Raw genomic sequence first — 15,520 nt, forward strand, 5'->3', positions numbered from 1 at the left:
GCATGCTTTGCTATGGGGAGGGCAGAAGATAGGTTCATACTAGGCTATCTGCCCTAGGGCATTTATAAGCCTAGCCAGAGTGTGTTTGGCTTTCGCCACCCATTTTAAATGAATTTTGCTAAGCCCTTTTTCGAGGTTAGTATACTGTGCCTCTGTCTAACAGTGACACAGAAGTGATACCCGGGGTAAACCTATGATCTCCCATCCACTCATCAAGATTCCTCTTGAAGAGAGAGTCAATGAGGGACTCTGCCTAACCTGGACTGGGAGATGTGCTACTAGGAGCTCTGCTACAGTCAAATTAGTGGCTGCTGCTTTGCTTCAGTATCTGTACCCACTATCCATAACTGATCCTCTGCAATAGACTCAGCGCTCATCTAAACAGCTTTTGTATTCACTTTTTGGCCCTGCAGTTCTTTGACAATCAGAAACTTCCTGAGGACCCTTTCTTCACCTAGGGCCACAGCGTTCAGCTTTCCATCCCAAACTAGGATTGTTTCTTGTGTGATAGAAGGCCAGGAAAAGAGTCCTTGTTCCTTGCATCCCAAACCCCTCACTCCCTGACCACCTGACATGCATATACCAATAGTGCAAGGACTGCAACAATGACCCAACCAGGAATCGGTATGTCCATACATGCACCAGCTTCTACCTACAGAACAAAATAATACCTGGCAAACCAAGCCCACATCACACTTTTGACCATCCCAGTGATGTCCACCTGGCCTCTGCCAGGAGTCTTCATTACTGTGGAACTGGCCAACTACCTCACCACTGCAAATGCAATATGCTGCCAGCCACTTACTCCCAAAAGCCAACTTGTCTGGATCACAATCAGGGCATTATTTTTCTATGACAAAGTTGTCTCATGTGGAAACAAAGCAGACTCAGAGGTGTAAAAAATGGCAACGTGGTCTGTTCAGGGGAACTGTTACAGTTACTCAGTTTACTTTTCAAATGCAAACCAGTACTGACCAACCTGTTGTAATGGACAGATCTTCAGCTCTAAGTACCATCAGACATACATTGAGGCCATTAGAATTATTGGGTAGTGAGTTTGTATATTAAACAGTGTAGAAAGGGCAATTTTGTGTTGACTTTATAACCAACACTTTTTTTTCAGTTTTGTTATTCTGCACCTGATTTTCAATTCTTGTTATGAAACCTTAACGTCATTGTGCAATACACTCTGCAAATATATTACTAAACAGTGTTATGTACTGAAGATGAATTTTAGATCATATTTCAAAGCACAGCACTGGGTGAGGTGTAAAAGTGTTATGTACTGAAGATGAATTTCAGATCATATTTCAAAGCACAGCACTGGGTGAGGTGTAAAACACCAACCTTATGTATTCTTTCCATTTAAATCAAATGTAAATAAATCTTTTCAAATTATATGTACTACAGGGCTAAAGGTATGAGATGATGAGATTTACTACAGAATTCTATTTCACAAGAGAATTAGAATATATGAGGTTAATGTTGGGTTCAACGAGGTCATTTATTCAAGGGAATGACTGCTTGTCATACTTCACAGCACAAATTTGGGGTGTCACCTCTATGAAAAAGTCATAGCATTCCACAGCATATGTCTATGGTTATAGGGTTATCATTGAACACAGTTTATATTATAACAGACTACGTAACTGCAAAATTTAAAAGGCTAATTATGGAGCCCCAGACAGTGAGATTACATGAAAAATACAACTGTATCTGCAAGTGCTGGAGCACAAAATATGAACCATTGTATAAAAATGCTTAGCAGTTGTGTGACTGCACTGTATCTACGCTAGCACAAACAAGTGACTTAACGTCATACTTTGAGTTTAGTTCAGAAATAATGTTCTTATATATTGCACACCATCGTACCACTAAAACATCAATTCATGTCAGTGCAGTAAATGAAAGGAAAGGTGAATTAACAATGATCTGTAGTGCCTGGTCAAAAACAGACATCCAAAGTCAACTGTCAACCAAAAACAATTGCCTTTTTTGTAGAGGCAAAGACTCCATATACCCCATCCCCTATTTAATATAATCAACTCTAAGGTCACTCAACTCTAGAGGAAAGGGAACAGACCCACCAAGGACAAATTTACCCATCTTATTTTTTGCCAACAGTGTCATTCTGCTATTGGGTCCTTGACCAAAAATATGCATATGCCAAAGAAATAGAAGTTTGTCAAGTTTATACTTTACGATGACCATATTTTACTATCAATGGAGTCATTCCAATGTTCATTATATTATTAACCAACATCTTTTTTATTAAAAAAAAAGAATCATTACCCAGGACTCCCATCTTTAGTAGGAAGCTGCTACCCTGCAATGGGACTGCAGCAGTTACACTTAGGTAGTCTTCCACTGTAAAGTACACAGTGGTAAAGGACAAACAACCCTCCCCAATCAGATTTTAAGGATACTGAAAGGTTAAAATGCCTTACCTTCAACTGCCACTACTCTGACATTACTACATTTAAAATTAAATAAAGCCTGTGATTTACAATAAAGGAGAAAACTAAGCAACAGTTTCCCCAAAATAATTTAATACTTCTTGACAAAAGTCTTGCGGGATATAAACAAACACTTTCAAATTTTTGTAATAATTAAAGTTGTTCAGTAAAGTAACTGTCTCATCTTTTTACTACAAGGTCCAACAAGGCAGCACAGTTAATACTCTTTATTGCTCCAGATATTCAGCATTCATGTCGGCATTCTTCTCCAGCAAACATTCTTAATGGGGCTCAAAGACCTGGCACAGAATCTAGGGATGGTACCAAATGGACTTTCTACAGTAGCATTCCTACAAATCTTTATTTTGTCATGGGATTGCCATCCTGCCTGCCACAGCTTCATAAGAAGTGAACAAAATTTGTCCCTTATCAGCAGATCTGATCCTTGATATTAGTTGCAGATGACTATTAGAAGTAAGATGCAGGCGAAGAAGGGGAAAAGAAACTCCGAGGAAGGCAAAACGGGAAGCAGAAGTTATTTTCAATAAAAGTGCATCACACCTGTCCAATATATAAAGTCACTTTCCCTGAAAAAAGAATGTAAAACAAACGTCTGCTGATTTTCAACACCATTAAAGTGAATGCCCACAGCATACACCGTCCGTCCACAACATGTATTGAACTTTTACCTTACAGGAGTGCAGCTTGTTAAGTCAATTCAGAAAGACACAAACACGAATATCCGCCCATTTATTTCCTTAGAGGTGTCATGTTCCTCTCCCAGCAAAGGTTGCTCACTGCCATTAAACTCACAAATAAAAAAAATAATTTTTCACAAATCGCCATGGGTCAGCTGCTGACATAATGCTCAATGAATAAAATGAGCAATGTGTTTATGTTCTGCTGCTCTGCATAACTGCCAATGACAAGTTTGTGTCAACTATCTAAAGGAAAGAGATGCTTAAACAAAAAATGATTAAGAGAATGCTTCAAAAGCAAAAGGTGGTGGTGGGGGGGGTCTTCTCCCATCTGGAGACAGTGCACATGATCCACTTCTCTATTCTGTGACTCTTAGCAAGTCATTTGACCAGACAGTGCTCCTGGGCTGCCCCTAAAATGGGACATTTTGTCCTGTGGGCTTACCTGGTTAACAATTATATGTTACACATGAACTTAGAGCAAAAATATAAAAGTACCAACCCATTAGAGATTTATAATAAATGGTAAAAGGATATTCCAGTGCTCAAGCTAAGGTTTACAAAATACTATGTACAAAAAAGTGTAATACTGCATATGTTTCATTCCAGCTTACTCCTTCCCATTTTTAAAGGGAAATGTAAAATGCATATGAATATACCTCACATGTTCACTAACAATATGTACACACATACAAACAGTAGCAGAGAAAAAACTGACAGACATGAGAAGCCAGCAAAAGATACATTTTAGCAGGTTTGCCTATCCAATGATCGTTAAGCATCTTAAAAGACAATTTGCAGCCTGCCATAAAAAGGGAAAGTAGTGGGAACTAAAAGACTAAATTCATATCCTCCCTTCTTAACATAAGGGACAATAAAAAAATGGAAAGTGGTACATTATTTCCCAAATCACAGGGTTTAAGAAACTTGGAAAAATTAAAAAAAGAAATACCCATCAGCTCCACATTAAAAAGTCTGCCGGGCAGTTAATGCTTGGCATATTTATAACAGACAAAAACATCATTTTATCTAATGAGTACTGTTGATATTTAAACATTGCAGATAGTGCTTGTTTAAAAATATATTATGGCAGCAGTTTCAGCTTCAGATTGCCGGACAAACAGGTTCTCGAATGAGTAAACCAGTGTAAAGTTAAAACTAAATATGTATACATGTACATTTCTAGTTCTGAGCATGATTTCCAAGATGCATCCAATATCAATGCACTTGTGTTTCTCACAGACACAGTTGAGGCAGCTGTAACATTCTACTAGCACTTTCTGTTTCTACATAAAAATCCTTTGTTGCATTTCCACTATATAACTAAAATTCATCTTGCACTGCAAAAACCTCCGAGACAAAATAGTAATTTTATTTCTTAAAATGTGTTAGTCAAAGGCTACAAGACTGTAGTTTTTACAGACTGACACCCAATCATTCAGTTCAACATACACCACATTTTGGCTGTTTTAAGCAACCCAACAAGAAATGACAATGTTATATCATTACAACTGTAATTCCTACCAAGAGCAGACATACTAATTTAAACTTTACTCATGAATACAGTAAGCATGTCAAGTTGGGAAATTAGTATCTTGTCTCCTTTGTATAATAATTTAATTTCATGCACCATCACCATCGCTATTTTTCTTCAGTCATCACTAGAATTATGAGTAAAAAGACTCACGTCTATGTTTTTGTCTGAATTGCCTGCCTTTAACCTTGTTAACAACCATGTCCATACTTATGTTCCATAAAATAGAGTCTAGATACTGTCACAGTGCAAATATGTCTTGTTCCCACTTTCTCAAGAATTTATTTTCCTTGGACTGCCATATGCCTTTAGGAGTGTAGGAACTATTTCATAACTGATACAGCCTCGGTGGGCCAATGAAACTCGACCTGCGTTCTGAGTTAATTCGGATCTGGAACCATGCCCACAAAATGGACAGGATGTGCAGCTTTGTGTGCTCACCAAGTCTACTATATACTAGCTAGCCCCTACCTTGATCTAAATACTGAAAATGGGTGGTCACCTGTACCCCTCCAAATAGTACATAAGTAAATCACACCCAACCCAATGTGAGGTTTTCAAAGTAGCACTGCAAATGCTGAGGCACATCTTCTAATCAATGCAACTGTTTTTGAATCCCCCTCATTTAGAACCACATGGCTACTGTTACATTGTAGCAGACAACTATGACCAGCCTGTTATATGATTATACGCCTTTTTAAAAGGTATGCCCAGCAGATCTTACATATATTTAATGCCAGTTTGCATGCTATTCAGTTTAACATAGCTATACGATAGAGTCTCCAAATTTCAATCCACAATCAAAATACGCCTGCAAAAAGCAACACTCCCACCCAATTCAGCCAAAATAGTTTTACCCAAAACTAATATGCACAAAAATGAAGGAAGGGCACGGCCGTCATCAGAAACATACATTCTTTATTTCAGAACTTAATCATGAAGCAACACTTTAAATAATTCTAGAACATTGGAGTAATAAATACAGTTTGTTAAATTGCCATGATGACTTTACTGACCCATATTGACCATATACGATTTGCATAATCACAAAACAAAATCTTGTAATTAATATATGTGCTAAGCAGCTGAGATTACTGATTACTTGGCTTCATATATTTCCTCATATGTAACATATTCATTATGATTGATAAAATCACAAAGTATACCCATTATGTGACACTACTCAAAGACAAAATGTGTAGCCCTTCTGCCCTTTATTACTTTTACATGTCTTTTCACCACATTAAGCCTCAGTTAAACAATACAACAAATTATCATTTTAGATAAGAAATGCAAGATGAACTTGTTGTCTTGTTTATGTGTTGGGAGATGACAAAACTTTTAACTCTCTATTGCATATTGATATCTTACTCTGATAGTGTGACTGTCACTGTCACTTACAGAGATTGCAGTGTAATGTCGATTGTGATGTTGGGCACCTTAATGAGAATATGCACTTACAAAAACAGATAAGGTATACTAATTCTACAATGTACTGTAATATATACTCTGGAACAAACTACCTATCTATATCAAACAAAGCTCCTCATTAGCACTCTTCAAAAAAAATCTTGATGATTGGATGGGAGATGGGAAATTCACCCTGGGGATCACTTCTGTGGCTCTGCTCAACAGGGGCACAGGAAAATAATTTTCTTGGGTGGCGAAAGCCAGGGTACCTTTTTGTCTAGGCTTCTATAGGCCCTAGAGCCAATAGCCTAGTACCTGCCTCTGAACCTATGTGTGTTTATTTGTGTATCATACCACTCAACTGTCCAGATTTTTGCCTCATATTTGTGGACTGCTTCTCATAAAACTGTATTTTTCTGACAAATCACCAGCAAATCATGGAGGACTGAAGTCAGAAAATAATGGCAGACATTTGAGTTTCAGACTTAATATCCTTCTGAAAATTCATGCTAATGTAAAACCTGTTATTCTATCAACTTTCTAAGTCTGTAAGAGCAATATTTTAAAAGTGTCCCTACTTTTGGGTTTTTGTCCTCCAATTATTTGTGACTTTATCCATATTTCTAGCTCTAAGAGGTTGAGAGGTATGGTGTATGTGTCTGTGTGTATGTATATGGGTAAATGGAATAAAGGCATTAATGATGTATGCTAGTTTTAATAGGATTTGTAAGGACTGTCAAACAAGGTATGCAAATTCTGTAATGTACTGTAATATATACCAAGAGTCATGCAGTGCGTGTGAGTGGGCAGAATAAAGGCATTAATAATACATGCTAGACTTTTGATAGTGTTTGTATTGACTGCCAAACAAAAAAAGCCTGAAAAGTAATGGAGTGACCTCATCTCCCTGACACTCAGCTGACTGACAAAATTTAACGTCACTTCCATAAGTAAACTTTTTAATTGTTTACAACAAAGGGTATTATTACAAGGGTTTTGCCCCAAACCACTTTTAATATACATTTAAGCAGTACATAATGGCAAAGAGCAAGTAAAACATGAATTACCCATGACACAATGCCTTAAATTTTGTAAAGAATGCCACCATATAATGTAAACATTTGGTGATTTCATTACTTTGTAGTGATTTAAATCAGAAAAGTGGGTGGGCCTTAAACATATATTAGACCACAAATTACTAATCAATGATCATAGCAAAAATATAAATAATCTGAAAATATGGGAACAAATTTTCAATATTATATTGGCTTAATGAACCCAGCTTAACCCCTGGACATATATACCTAAAAAGGAAAAGTTATCAGAAATTAATTATTACAAGATATTAGGTCTACTGATAATCTTCTTCATATGTTCTTTTTTATTGCTCTTTGTTAACTGATGGAAGCATTCATGTAAATAGTGTATATATGTTGTAGTATTGTTGTTAATTCCCAAATAATGGTTCTGTTTTTCTTTTTTGTTTAATGTTGTATGAATAAGTGGTAAAACAAATAAAGATTTATTATTCAAAAAAAAAGAAAAGTGGGTAGAAAATGTGCTGCACAAGGGAGCACTCGCACACACTGCAGTAGGTGACAATTACTGTTTTGCTAAATTTAAGGACAGTCATTTAAAACAGTTTTTAGTAACAGCAGCACATATTTTTCTTACAGTGTGGTTACAGAAGTCAGTGGTCAAATATATTGAATTTTATATCCCTAACGGAATGGAGCGTACTGGGAGGTGATTTTTTTCCCCCACTAACAAGTTGCATTAAAAAAATTAACTTCCTGCAAGTCAGGAAAGCAGAGAAGAGGAGTTGAATTGATTGCCAGCTAATTATGAAAATTGCTGTCGAATGAGTGCATGCTGGCAAGGAAATGCCAGCAGGCCAAATGTACAATCTCCTCTGACAGAAAAACTTTCTGTGACATACACCTGTATGGAAATTTATATGGAACAATTACACCCAGATAAATCTAATAGGCTTGACAGGCAATGAGCTGTCAAAAAAGAATTGTCACAATACCAACAGAAGAAACCAATAATCCAGGTAACATACAGGTGTTGTGGATAGCAGTCTTTGCAAACGTCAAATAATAAATACTACTATTTTCATAAAATTTAACTATGCCCTGACTTACAAACAATCAGTATGAGAAAACACTGACTAATAACAAACAATAATATAACTGTATGGAGAAATTAAACCAAAGAGATGGCACTTTCTTCTTTCTTACCAACATTCATCTCCATTTCTTTTTTAGCTCATTGTATCATGTAAGAGTGCTCAATTGTGTAATGTGTTTATGTCATGGGGTTGTTCCTTCAATCGGTCATGCATGATCATTACATTATCTTAATAAACAAATACAAACAAATCAACTAAATAAAAAAAATTGTCACTAAACCCAGACTGGAGTCGGAGAGCAAAGCTGACTGACCACTTGTGCAAAACTATGCAAGCTGACTTCAGATCCTACATTATGACAACTGACATTCACGTAAAAACAAGGCTGAACAAATTAGAAGAACTAAGGAAAAATGTTTTTGGATGAATGACTGATGCTTCCTCCCGAGTCCCAGGTGTACTATTTCTTTTATTTCTCCTTTCTGGGAGTTCAGTTTTTTATACTTCAACCAGACCGAAAAGTGTAGAATTTGGCATTAGGAGCACAACCGATGAACTTTCACTGATGGCATGTTATACTCAGTCCCATAATACGTAAAACTAAACAAATCAGCAGATGTTGTTCCGACATCATCTCACCGATAAATTCCGAAGGTCTCTGCATGCTATATCCTGCAAATTCTTTTATCTAATGCTCAATCAATTGTTTTGAAAAAGCAGCAACATTAAATAAACAAAACCGTGGGAATCCATACTTAGCTGGGTCATTTTATATTACAATACTTAAACAAAGCAGCCATCACATTTTCCTAAGCCAAACTAATAAAATCTGTCGACTGGAGTGAAAACCCATCATTAAAACCAGATGCGGAAACTCCACCAAACATTTTATATATATATATATGCGTGTGTGTGTGTTTGATGGATATTCCGCATTGTATGTGAAGGCTATAGGATGCTTTCACTAATGCAAGTTTGGATTCATATCGAAGGGTATATCAACTCTATCACTTATTACAACATGAAAACAGACCTAAAACTGTTAACAACTTTCGTACGGAGTTATAATGTACCTTTTTGCACTGTTGACACGCACTATCCCTCCGACCAATTCATCCAGCCTACAACGTCCATTAGCAAACGGTCCAGGTGGATCCTTAAGAGCTGAGCGGATCTCTGAAAGTGACAGAAACCCCGCCCCCAAAGATCTCAGAAAGTGACAGAAACTCCGCCCAGAGGTAAAAGAAACAGACAACCCCCGCCTCAAGCCCACTGAAACTGAGAGGAACCCCGCCTCAAGGACTACTGAAACTGTCAGAAGCGCACCGCCCTTTTTTATTATTAAAGAAACTAAGAAAGAATGCTGGAAATTAATTATAATCTCTTTAATTAGGATAGCAGAATTGCGATGATGTGAAACTGAACTAAGAAGTTTTCGGTTTTGACATTCAGAGAAATTAGTGGTTGCCAGGTGCCTGAAACTGAGCTCCACGCAAATCTATTTGTAATATAGCTAATTGTCTGTATCCTCCTTCAATCTTTTCCAGGGCTGAGGCAGCTTACAGTTAGGTTACTAATTACTTCCATATACAGATGAAAGTTTTGGGTGGGGTCGGTTCACTCAGCCGGCCTTAGGCATAGGCCAACTAGGCGTCCGCCTAGGGCGCCGCTGTAGCAGGGGCACTTTTCCAGTATTTATCTGGTGTAGGGAGACCAGGATGGGGGCACTGGGTGGTGTTGTGGGGGGCGCACTTTAAAGAATTCAAAGTTTGAGCTGCAAACTAAAGTCAATATCGCAAAAGCAGAGACATAGGCAGTAGACAACATAAAAAGCCGGTGATCATCTGAAAGGTGCTTTATTCATAGCTCCCTTCCAGCTCCAAAATGTGGAACACTATCTCTCATAATGAGGAACAAATGGACAAAATGCGCAGCACTTACAGCTAACAACTTTAGCAATGAAACTCTCATGATGGCTAAAACGTGTAACTTTTTTCTTGTAATAAGTCTTTTTATGAATTAATATGGTTAACTTCTATTTACCATGCATATCAATTAAACAAAAATTCTAAAACTGAATGTGTGATATACCCTTTCAATGTGTAACCCTGATGAACATGAACATTTTTAAGAGCCATAATGAGGAATACTTCAGAGAGACGGTTTTACTTTTACCTCTCCCCAAAGATGGACCCGGACAATATGTAAGTTCCTTGGAAGTTTTTTCCCCTTCTAATTAGAACCATCAAACTATAGCATTTGCTTTCAGATCTCAGACACTTCTTTAACTACCATTTAAGCATGGCAAATTATCTCTCAATATTTTCATTCATCAATTTTGAATTTGCTCAGTCCATTCTAAAATTAAGGGATACCTGCTCTATAGATAGTTATACAAAATATGTTAGTCCCTCCCTCTATCAGTTTGGTACCCAAAATTATCTTAGCAGTAATGTAAAAGGTCAAAACTGGCACCAAATAACCACAAGAAAGACTCTCATACCTGTCAACTGCCCAGCACATCACAGAACATTCAGAGTTTGCCTCATGCTTTGATATGTTCCTCCTGAAATGTGTTTTTCTAGCAAATCATTGAGGACTGTAGTACTCAATAATAATAATAGACATTTGAGTTTCAGACTAAGCTGTTCTACTGTGTGAACATTAGCTCTAGACCCGATTTAAAAATGGGGAAAATGGTTTAATAAGGAGGAGAATTTGAGTTTCCGACTTCATATCCTTAAAGAAAGTGCATGCAAATGCAAAATTGTCATTCTAGCAACTCTCTTAGTTTATAAAAACAATATTTAAAATCTGTTCCTGATTTTGGCCCTTTGTCCCGCCATTATTTTTGACTTTGTTCAGAATATCTGAGCAAAGAAACTGACAGTTAAGCTAACAACTTTATCCATGAGCAATTACCTTACTACCTCAAAACTCTGGTCGTATCCCTTAGCTGCTGTGGTCTACTGTGATCTAGATTCTAGAATACAGTGATATGATTTTTTTTTCCTCAGAGTTGTACTGTTTCACCTACCCATTGATGTCCTTAATGTAATGTCAGAGTTGTGTTTAGGATCAGCCTTTATTAAAACATAACTGAAAGAAGTCTGTAGAAAGATTCATTATCAGCAACTATTGTTTCAAAAGGAAGTATGACCTTCTCACCCTACACTACAATAAAGATACTTAAACACAGACTCTTGTATTTAAAACATCAAATAAGAGAACTGTGGAGGTGGGAAAAGTTTTGAAATTATTTATTGTGGTCTCATTTTTTTATATCACAAAAACCTGGCATTTTAACAGGGGTGTGTACACTTTTTGTATCCACTGTAGGTGTTGGGCTAGACTCCCAAAGGAGGTCTCCTATACTACAAGCCTAGTAGCTACCTATAAACATTCCCCTACAAATTGGTTTTAAATTTCATCTGTGCAAACAAGAATGCAAAAGTATAGATTACATTTTCTGTTATAACGAATCTATCCCTTAATGCAACACTCTTTTTATAAAAATGTAGACAGCATAGTCCCCCACTTTTCTTCTACTACCATAAGAAATCCAAAGTTTATTGGGAAGAATATGCGTTAGTCAAAGTACTATCATTATACAGACATTTCTAACACTTCATAGTGATAGCAACAAATTCTTTTGACAGAACACTGAATTCTGTATCAAAGTATGTATATATGTATGTACGTCTATGTATATATATAAATATATAGGCTTGCCATCAAAATGTCAATCACCCCTCATCAATACCACTGACGCAAACTCTGAACTGCGACTGTTGATAATGTCAAACACCAATATTCCAAAACGCAAAATCTCACCCTCTTTTTGACCCATGGTAGCACTTGTTTTGTGGTGTGGAGCGGTCTGAAATGTTGAAGTTCCTTGTTTTTTTCACTATTTTGAGAAATTGTCATTACGGCTTTTGCGTAAAGGAGTCACCAATATGAACATTCAACAATGGGTGATCTAGATTTTTATAGTAAACCATAGATATATATATATATATATATATATATATATACATACATACACACACACACACACACACCTGTACATAAACATACATACGTGTGTGTGTGTGTGTGTGTGTATATATATATATATATATATATATATATATATATATATATATATATATATATATATATATATATATATATATATATACACACACACACACACACACACACAGACATATATATATATATATATATATATATATATATATATATATATATATACACACACACACATATACACATGCACATGCACACACTCATTTTCTACTCAGTTATTTGTTAAATTTTTGATAAATCAGAAAGCGTGTGTGTGTGTGTGTGTGTGTGTGTGTGTGTGTGTGTGTGTGTGTAACACCCTGCTGCAAATTTCAGCCTTCTTCTTGGCCTATTCTCTAAAGTGTCCCAGCCTAAACTGACCAACTGGTTTGATAAAGTTAATAAAAAATAGACTTTTTTCAGAGCAGTACAGAACTAAGAAAAAGCCTACTACCAGTGTTTTCAAAGAATGATGCATACAAGAAACCCACAAACAAAATAAAAATCACAAAGAGACTGTCTAAAGGGTATAGCCACAAAGTAAGCAAAAGGCAACCATAGAAACAGGCAGGATGGCAGGAGTCCAAGCTAACAATGGATTCTGCCCAGTAATAAAGACTTCAGTTATAAGTAGCAGCAGGAAATGATATGCAGCCCCTAAAACATCATGTAGTATCTGGATGTTCATTAAAATGCTCAATAGGCTCCATGTGGATACTAGAGATGAGCTGATAGCCTCCATGAGGTATTTATTCAAACTGCCTTGCTAGAAATAATATGTGCCATGTGACATGCAACTCCCTGTAGCTAGTTAGTAGCATATTTGAAATTATTAGCAAACATAAACATATAAACTCCATATGCCACAATGATCATTCACAATGAGTATGCTTAGCTGTCAGAACTATTCCTAATAAACTAGCATAAAACTGTAGGTGCATGATTATTAACTGCTTCATGGTATAAATCCAGCACAAGCAGGTTCTGATTGTGGGAAAACAGGTAACCAGAACAAAAAGAAGGGCTTATGAGATACTCTGCAGTTGCCATAGAAAAAATACATTTACCATTCTCAAGAACTAACCTTCATATATGATGACCTACAATCCCTGAAAGATAATACCAGCCATTGCTCAGTGATGGATGTTGAAAAGATTCATTAGTTCAATTCTAGATTCAAGGACCAATCCAGAAGAAATGCAGATGTTTCAAAGTAGGCCAGTCCTCTACTGGATTTGGTTTCTTTTCCATTCTGCAGTCTATGTTTCCAATTTGGAACATATTATTCCTTGGAAACAAATTCAGATTCTTTTAACAGGCCAGACGTTTTAATATACAATTTAAATTTCACAACTGCTGCAACAGCCACATGAATAGCTCTGCAAATAGGACAATTTAATTAAGCAATACCCACATCTAAATTTGCTCCTTACAAATGGAATTATCTAGCGGCATATTCAATACACAACATTAATTTCTTATGCTAAAAATATCCCTGCAAAACAATACTTTGGAAGTGCAGAAAAAAATTGTTTTAAAGCAATATTCATTCTAACACATATAACATAATAAATACACACTTCATCATACAATATGATGACAGTAATTTACAATATAAAGTCTTCAATGCCATTTTGTTTACTAGAACATTCTGGGTAAACTAAAAGGCCCTCAGTAAAACGTGAGCACGTTTCTTGCTTTACAAGGCAAAAGGTTTCACTATTATCTAATATAGCCTTTGACGTGATTAAGCATATGCCTTTAATGCAGAGCGTACCTCTCAACTGTACAGATTTTTGCAGAATGTCCAGATTTTTGCCTCAAAATTTTGGTCTGTTCCTCATAAACTTTGTGTTTTTCTAGCAAATCACTGGGGTGATCTAAGGAATGAAATTGCTAAATAACATACATTTGAGTTTCGGACTTCATATCCTTTTGAAAATGCATTTGAACACAAATCATATTACTCTAGCTACTTTCTAAGTTTATAAGAGCAATATTTAAAATCCATCCCTATTTTTGTCCTTTGTCCCACCATTATGTAAGCCTTTGTCCAGATTTCTTGAGCTAAGAGGTTGAGAATATGATGCAGAGTATACCTGTCTGAGATAAGAGCAAGTAAATCTTTTTTCCTTCACAACATATAGGTTCCACACCTGCAATGTCCTTAGGCATCTCTAGTAATCAACATGTAAGAACTTCCTCTGTGCAGAGTGAATCTTCTGTCTCCTTTTAAGGTTCATAGGGTGGCTCAATCTTTGTGTGCTTTGTTATTTTCTGATCTACATGGCCAATAGCAAATCATCACTCATAACTAATTTATAAAACACAGTCCCCAAACAACTCTCAGTTACTCCTGGGATCCATTTAGCTTCATAAATGTAGTCGTACATCACAAACTGACTTCATCTTCAAGTACGGACCTTCTCATCTTGGTGTTTTTATCAAAATTCATTTGTAATCTCATACTTGTGAATTTGCTTTCAAATCTGGTAAAAGCGAATCACATGTGGATGTCTGTCTTCATGACATACATGTTTCTGGGTCTGCTGGAGATAAATCTATAGTCACTTGAGAAGTAGTTTTGCAGTTAAGGAAGAATTGTTACAATTTTGTTTACACAAATTCACCATTCACTTCTTTCTCCTGTGGAAGAAACATGATGAATTCCATTCCTCTCACAGGACAAATCCCATTCCCTATACAAAGTTTGCAAATGGCACACTAGTGAAACAAAATCCATTATTATGGATTAGTTCTTTAATGGTTCATTGACAAACCTTGTAACAATCTTTCCATGATCCTGTGAAATATAGGAAATGAAGATAGCATTGTAAAAGCTAAACTGCTTGATGAAAACTTCCTTTACTTATGCTTATTCCTAGACTGGTCATCCAAAACAATTTGTAGATAATTATAGCTCATATCTATTTTATGGCCCATGCCAAATATATCGCAAGGTCTTCCCCTCAAGGTATGGGATACAGTGCCCAAAAAAGCTAACAGTTTACCAGCTAACTTCAGATAATTTATAATCTCCACATAGCCTAACAGTTCCAAAAGGGTTTTAACTGGTACAGTTGGAGCAGCCCATGTTGGATGTTTAACCAGAGTCTAAAGTCTGTTTTCCTCTCCTACCTTAGCAAATACTGCATAAAGAAGCAAACCTAGGTCTAAAAAAATCTAGATATTGCCTCTGCTGAAATTTAAATAATAG

The 15,520-nt window shown here is 36.3% G+C and overlaps 1 protein-coding gene across 1 annotated transcript in view; it reads right to left on the reverse strand.

Annotated features, from left to right (window-relative positions):
• KANK2 (KN motif and ankyrin repeat domains 2) overlaps positions 1 to 9,410 on the reverse strand; it is a 1,503,136-nt gene extending 1,493,726 nt beyond the window's left edge. The window contains exon 1 of the mRNA XM_044082338.1: positions 9,306 to 9,410. The gene's annotated coding sequence lies outside the window, so the exon portion shown is untranslated. The remainder of the gene's footprint in view (positions 1 to 9,305) is intronic.
• Positions 9,411 to 15,520: the final 6,110 nt, after the last annotated feature.

The sequence above is a fragment of the Protopterus annectens genome, chromosome 9.part0, assembly GCF_019279795.1.
Source record: "Protopterus annectens isolate FY-2018-M chromosome 9.part0, PAN1.0, whole genome shotgun sequence".
Classification (NCBI taxonomy): Eukaryota; Metazoa; Chordata; order Ceratodontiformes; family Protopteridae; genus Protopterus; species Protopterus annectens.